The 6,982-nt window shown below is 36.2% G+C and overlaps 1 non-coding gene across 1 annotated transcript; it reads left to right on the top strand.

The window, feature by feature from the left end:
* The first annotated feature begins 6,174 nt into the window (after positions 1-6,174).
* LOC136201563 (small nucleolar RNA R71) lies at positions 6,175-6,281 on the top strand. Its single transcript, XR_010673910.1, has one exon. It is a non-coding gene; the product is annotated as a small nucleolar RNA R71 (small nucleolar RNA).
* Positions 6,282-6,982: the final 701 nt, after the last annotated feature.

Here is a 6,982-nt window from a genome sequence, read left to right as displayed (position 1 = left end):
TTTCACGTTCCGGTGCAGACAAAAATTGAGGCCCTGCTCGAAAGACACGTTTCACAAGTCCTTCGTGCTCGAGAAATTCATAGTCAATTGTCGGGAAAAATTCATCATCACTCCAGGGAACATCAATGGTACCCTTTGAACCGAGAATTATTCCACATATTATATTGCCGAACCCAATCTTCTTATCTTTGGATCGAGAAGCGGCGACAAGACCCTCCATCAGAATCTTTGAAGAATCCACTGCATTTCCCTGGAATATATCTCCAAGGACATAAAGATCTGTGTCACGGACTACACTACTGAATGTGCGCCCGAATAAACTGTGACACAGGAATTTGTGCAGATACAACATGGAGTTGGAGCGAAAAGAGTGATTATAGGCGAGTTTTGAATTGAATCGCCAGAATCCAGTGAGCATTCTCCAAACATCCGTGGATGTCATGTCTCTTCCAGGATGACGTTTGATTGTATCCCTTGGGGTAAAACCAAACCTAGCATGCAACTCGGGATAGACGAAAGTGAAGATTTCGCCTTCTCGATGAAAACTGAGACGTACCCTTCGTTTGTTAGTGAAACGAACAGTACAGAAGAATTCGAGTATCCAATCGCCTATTATTGGAAATCGCATTTTGGCGAATTTTGTCCACCCTTAGCGCTCCATATAGCGGCTCATGTCATCACTAATTCCAAGTTGGTTGTTAAGGAATTCATCCATATACAACATTCCGGTGAAGAATTTGTAACGGAGATTCCAATAACGCCTACCTTCATCGTGGTTGAAGATAGGAAAAGGCGCCCCATATCGTTTGGATAAGTCTGGGCGTTTGTTGATTGAGGCAGCATTGTGCCTAGATGGTTTGTATTTGGTAGGCATGGTGCAAAGTTTGTGTTACTTTAGCAAAGAACGGTGTTTGCGAAGAAAATCAGAGTTCTGACAAAGATGAAAAGAATTGTAACAGAACTCGAATCCTCTAGGATTAATTTATAAGAGTTGAAGATGAAAAGAGGTGTTGTTTTAAGTATGAAAAGGTATAAAATTACACCTTTCGGGAATGAAGAAACTTAATGTTTCGTTTGGCAAGAGGTTCGTTGAAAGGGTTAGGATGTTTCAGACCTGATAGCGCAGAAATTACGCGTGTCGCGACCGAGAATGGCTAAGTCGCAGTCGCGACACGCGATTTCCTTGCAGAAATCAGGCATCGAAGCTACCTCCCTATTCACAGTAGAGAATTTAAAATTCTCGGTATGAACAGAGAAATTCGAACCTGTTTGGACTATTCTTTAAAAGGGGATTCTCGGCAGGGAATTCTAAATTCTCGACAGAGAATTGCCTAAAACTTCAAATTCATCTTAATTTCCTAAAAATTAAATCTAAAATCATAAAATAGAAATATTTTATGCATTTAAATCATAACATAAAGTCATCTAATCATAAAAATGGCATTTTGAAAAAATAAAATAAAATAAATGAACAAAATTATAAAAACAATAAAACAAAAGAAACTGTGTAAGATAAACTGAGTAATTTATTGGTCAGATAATCTTGTTACGAACGGGATTTCAATTTGTGAAATATTTTCGTAATAGATTTTACATCGATTACCATTAACTTTGAATTGAACTCCGGTAGGACCTTCCAGTTCTAAAGAACCATAATCGAATGTTTTGACGACTAAATATGGTCCTAACCATCTGGACTTAAGTTTTCCTGGAAATAAACGAAGTCGTGAATTAAATAACAGCACTTTATCCCCAACATTAAAGTGTTTGACTTTAATTTTGGCATCGTGCCATTTTTTCACTTTTTCTTTATAAATCTTTGCATTTTCGTAAGATAGATGACGTAACTCATCTAACTCATTCAAATTGAGCAAACGTTTCTTACCTGCTTGGTGTAAATCAAAGTTTAGTTCTTTAATAGCCCAATAGGCTTTATGTTCTAATTCGACTGGCAAATGACATGCCTTCCCATACACTAAGCGGTACGGAGTCATTCCTATTGGTGTTTTAAATGCAGTACGGTATGCCCATAGCGCATTATTGAGTTTAGAAGACCAATCTTTTCTAGAAGATGAAACTGTTTTCTCGAGAATCCATTTGAGTTCTCTATTTGATATCTCCGCCTGACCATTTGACTGAGGATGGTACGGCGTTGATACGTGGTGGCGTACTCCATACTTTTTCATAAGCGTTTCAAAACTCTTGTTTATAAAATGAGTACCGCCATCACTAACGATAACTCTTGGACAACCAAATCTACAAAATATATCGTCAAGAAAATTAACGACAACTTTAGAATCGTTCGTCGGGGTTGCAATTGCTTCAACCCACTTTGAAACATAATCAACGGCAACTAATATGTAAGTTTTACCATTGGAAGGGGGAAAAGGTCCCATGAAATCTATTCCCCACATATCGAAGACTTCAACTTCTAATATGGTTGTGAGGGGCATCTCATCTTTCCTTCCTAGATTTCCTGTTCTTTGGCACTTATCACAACGAGTAATAAATGAACGGACGTCCTTAAACATCGTAGGCCAAAAGAAACCGCTTTCAAATATTCTAGCTGCTGTCTTGTTAACTCCATTATGTCCTCCATAAGAGCTAGAATGGCATTCCGATATTATGGATTCGTATTCATTTTCACCAACGCATCTCCTAATTATCCCGTCACCACAAGTTTTGAACAAAAAAGGATCTTTCCAAAAATATTGTTTAATATCGAAGAAAAATTTCTTCTTTTGTTGGAAATCTAATCCTTCCGGAACAATATTGGCTGCAAGATAATTAGCAATATCTGCATACCAAGGTGACATGGCACTTTTTATTTGATAGAGATGTTCATCAGGGAAATCATCTCGTATACCGATAGTTTCACCTATAGGACCGTTTTCATCTTCAAGTCTCGATAGATGATCGGCGACAAGGTTTTCTACTCCCTTTTTGTTTTTTATTTCTATATCAAATTCTTGTAACAATAAAACCCATCTAATTAGACGCGGTTTTGCATCCTTCTTAGCAAATAAATATCTTAATGCTGCATGATCAGTATAAATAATAACTTTTGAACCTAATAAATATGACCTAAACTTGTCACATGCAAAAACTATAGCTAACATTTCTTTTTCTGTTGTGGTGTAGTTTAATTGTGCACCAGACAGTGTATGACTTGCATAATAAATGACATGAAGTTTCTTATCCTTCCTTTGACCTAAAACACATCTGATAGCTAAATCACTTGCATCACACATAATTTCAAATGGTAAATCCCAATCGGGTTTAGCAATAATAGGTGCACTGACTAAAGCAGTTTTCAATGTTTTGAAAGCTTTAACGCATTCTTCATTAAATCAAAGGTAGAATCTTTCATGAGTAAATTAGTAAGTGGTTTGGAAATTACAGAAAAATTCTTAATAAATCTGCTGTAAAAACCAGCATGTCCTAAGAATGATCTTACTCCCTTAACAGTAGTTGGAGGGGGTAATTTCTCTATTACTGAGGTTTTTGCTCTATCTACTTCTAATCCTTTTTCAGATATTTTGTGACCTAAAACAATTCCTTCGTCAACCATGAAATGGCATTTTTCCCAGTTTAATACCAAATTTGTTTCTTCACACCTAGACAAAACTTTATCCAAGTTTTCTAGGCACGAATCAAAAGAATCTCCATAAACTGAAAATCGTCCATAAAAACTTCCATTATATCTTCAATGGAATCATTAAAAATCGCAGTCATACAACCTTGAAATGTTGCAGGTGCGTTACATAGACCAAAGGGCATTCTTCTATATGCAAATGTTCCGTAAGGACATGTGAAGGTTGTTTTATCTTGGTCATCCGGGTAAATGCATATTTGAAAGAATTCGGAGTAACCATCAAGAAAACAGTAGAAAGCATGACCAGCTATCCTTTCGATCATTTGATCAATGAAAGGAAGAGGAAAATGATCTTTCCTAGTTGCTTTATTTAGATTTCTATAATCTATACAAACCCTCTAACCAGTGGTGGTTCGTGTAGGTATTAATTCACCTTCTTCATTCCTTACAACTGTTATGCCTCCCTTTTTAGGTACACAATGGATTGGACTAACCCATTCACTATCCGAAATAGGGTAGATAATTCCATTGTCCAGAAGTTTAGTAATCTCATTTTTTACTACTTCTTTCATGTTCGGATTTAGGCGTCTTTGCCTATCCGCTTTAGGTGGCTTATCTTCTTCTAGGTGAATTCTATGCATTACAATATTTGGATTAATACCTTTTAATTCTGAAATTTACCAACCCATACTTCCTATCCTATTTCTAACAACTTCTTTCAATTTCTCTTCTTGGACTTGTGTTAATTTGTTAGAGATAATAATAGGTAGAGAATCGCCTTCGCTTAAGAAAGCGTACCTCAAATGACTTGCTAATTCTTTAAGTTCTAATTTAGGTGGAATTATAATTGAAGGCGGAACTGGTCCATCTTCTCGAATCAAAGGTTCTGGGTCCTTATCTTCTAGTTCTTCACTCATTATAGGCTCTATTATTTCTTCTTTTTGAACAATGTCATTTACACATTCTTCAATTAAATCAAGTTTCATACAAGCGAAATCTTCCATAGGATATTTCATCGCTTGATTCATATCAAACTCAATCTTATCATCGCCTATTCTTAAAACTACTTTCCCTTCCGACACATCAACTAGAGCACGTCCCGTGTTCATGAACGGTCTACCAAAGATTAGCGGACAATTTACGTCATAAGCAAAATCTAAAATAACGAAATCGGTAGGAAAAATAAATTTGTCAACTTTAACTAAAACATCCTCAATTATACCATATGGTCTTTTAGTGGTTTGATCCGCTAATTGTAAAACCATATTGGTACGTTTGATGTCTTCTTCTAAGCCTAACTTATTAAAAATAGATAATGGCATCAAGTTAATACTTGCTCCTAAATCACAAAGACAACTTGGGAATTCTATATCGCCCAATTTACATGGAATGGTAAAACATCCGGGATCTTTGAGTTTCGTGGGCAAATTGCTTGACACAATCGAACTACAATCTTCAGTTAGTGAAATGGATGAGATTCCTTCCCAACTGATTTTATTTGCAATTAAATCTTTGAGGAATTTTCCATAATTGGGAATTTGCGTAATTGCATCTATAAACGTTAAATTAATATACAAATTCTTAAGTTTGTCTAAAAATGTTAAAAGTTGTTTGTCATAGTCCTTATTGCAGACTTTGTGTGGAAAAGGTGGTTTGGGTACAAAAGTTTTTGTACTAGAGTCAATCGGTGCATCTTTTTGTTTTAATGTATCTTCTTTGGGCTTCGGTAAATCAGTTCCAGGTAAAGTCGAATTTCCGGGCATTTTCGGGCATTTCCGGGCCCTAAGTAGTTTTTCCCTGAACGAAGAGTGATAGCCTGAACATGCTCTTTCGGATTTTCATCCGTATGGCTTGGAAGACTTCCCTCTTTGCGGGATGGAATTGATTTAGCGAGTTGTCCAATTTGAATCTCCAGATTATGGATGCTAGATGATTGGTTTTTAATAAGCTGATCGAATTTATTCTCGATCCGTTTAAAACCATCGTCGTGATTACTTATTTTTCCGCTCATCGCATCAATGAATTTGTCGATTTTAGAAGATAAAGTGCTAATCGAATCTCTTGATTGATTTTGATAATTAGTAGTACGATTTTGATTAGCATTAACATTATTATTGTCTCTCCAGTTAAAGTTAGGATGATTTCTCCATCCAGGATTATATGTGTTGGAATAAGGGTTATTATTTTGGTTTTGCCCTTGGACAAAATTTACCTGTTCAATTTCACTCATACCTTCGTAATCCACTTCCGTTTGGATTAGTTGACCATTAGGATCACACGGTGCCATAAACCTATCAATTTTGTGCGACAAGGCAGAAAATTGGGCTTGCAACATCACTACTGGATCAAGATTCACTATACCTTTTACTGATGAAGTAGTTGAGGATGATGGTTTCGCTACTAGTATGTGTCCACGTTCCGCGGGCCACATACTGCTGTTGATTGCCATTTCCTCTAAAAGTTCTCTTGCTTGGGCAGATGTTTTCTTCATGAATAACCCTCCAGACATAACGTCCAATGAACCTCTAGTTGTAGGATTTAGTCCATTATAAAATGTTTGCATTAAAAGTTCAGCGGGCAATTGGTGGTGTGGGCATAAACGTTGAAGTTCTTTAAAACGTTCCCAAGCCTCATAAAGAGTTTCACTATCATTTTGAGAAAAAGATGTTAACTCTTTAATGACTCTTACAGTTTTTGCTAAAGGGAAAAATTTTGATAAAAATGCTTGGGCTAATTGCTCCCAAGTCTCAATTGATGTGGCTGGCATAGAAGTTAACCATTCTTTGGCTCGATCCTTCAAAGTAAAAGGAAAAAAGGCGAAGTTTGATTGCTTCTGCAGTTACATCAGTAATTTTAAAAGTGTCACAAATTTCTAAGAAATTTGTCAAATGGGTATTAGGATTTTCGTTAGGTAACCCGTAAAACGTTACATTATTTTGCAACATATTAAGCAACGCAGGCTTAATTTCAAAATGATGTGCATTAATTTGGGGTCTAACTATACTGTTTGTTACACCGGCCACTCCTGGCCTAGCGTAATCCATAAGTGTGGCCATAACTTCTGGCTCGGTAATTTTAGTTTTTATTGGGGTTTGGTTTTTCTTTTTCTTTTCTTTCTTGTTCTTTTTAAGAGTTCTTTCAATTTCTGGGTCAATAAGATCTGGTGACGTGCCCGAACTTCGAGAACTGCGCATGAACTTGAAATTTCGCACGAACAGAAACTACCTACAAAACAGAATTTGAAAAAAATAAATAAATATGTTAGTAATTGAAAATAATTAAAAATATAAAAGTTTGAATAAGTATGAATAAACCTAGATTCGTAATAAAACACGAAAAATTTAAAATTTTGTCAAAAATTTTGGCGTTCCCCTGCAACGGCGCCAA

This window comes from Euphorbia lathyris, chromosome 7 (genome assembly GCF_963576675.1).
Source record: "Euphorbia lathyris chromosome 7, ddEupLath1.1, whole genome shotgun sequence".
Lineage (NCBI taxonomy): Eukaryota > Viridiplantae > Streptophyta > Magnoliopsida > Malpighiales > Euphorbiaceae > Euphorbia > Euphorbia lathyris.
This window is presented reverse-complemented; position numbering and strand designations above follow the sequence as displayed.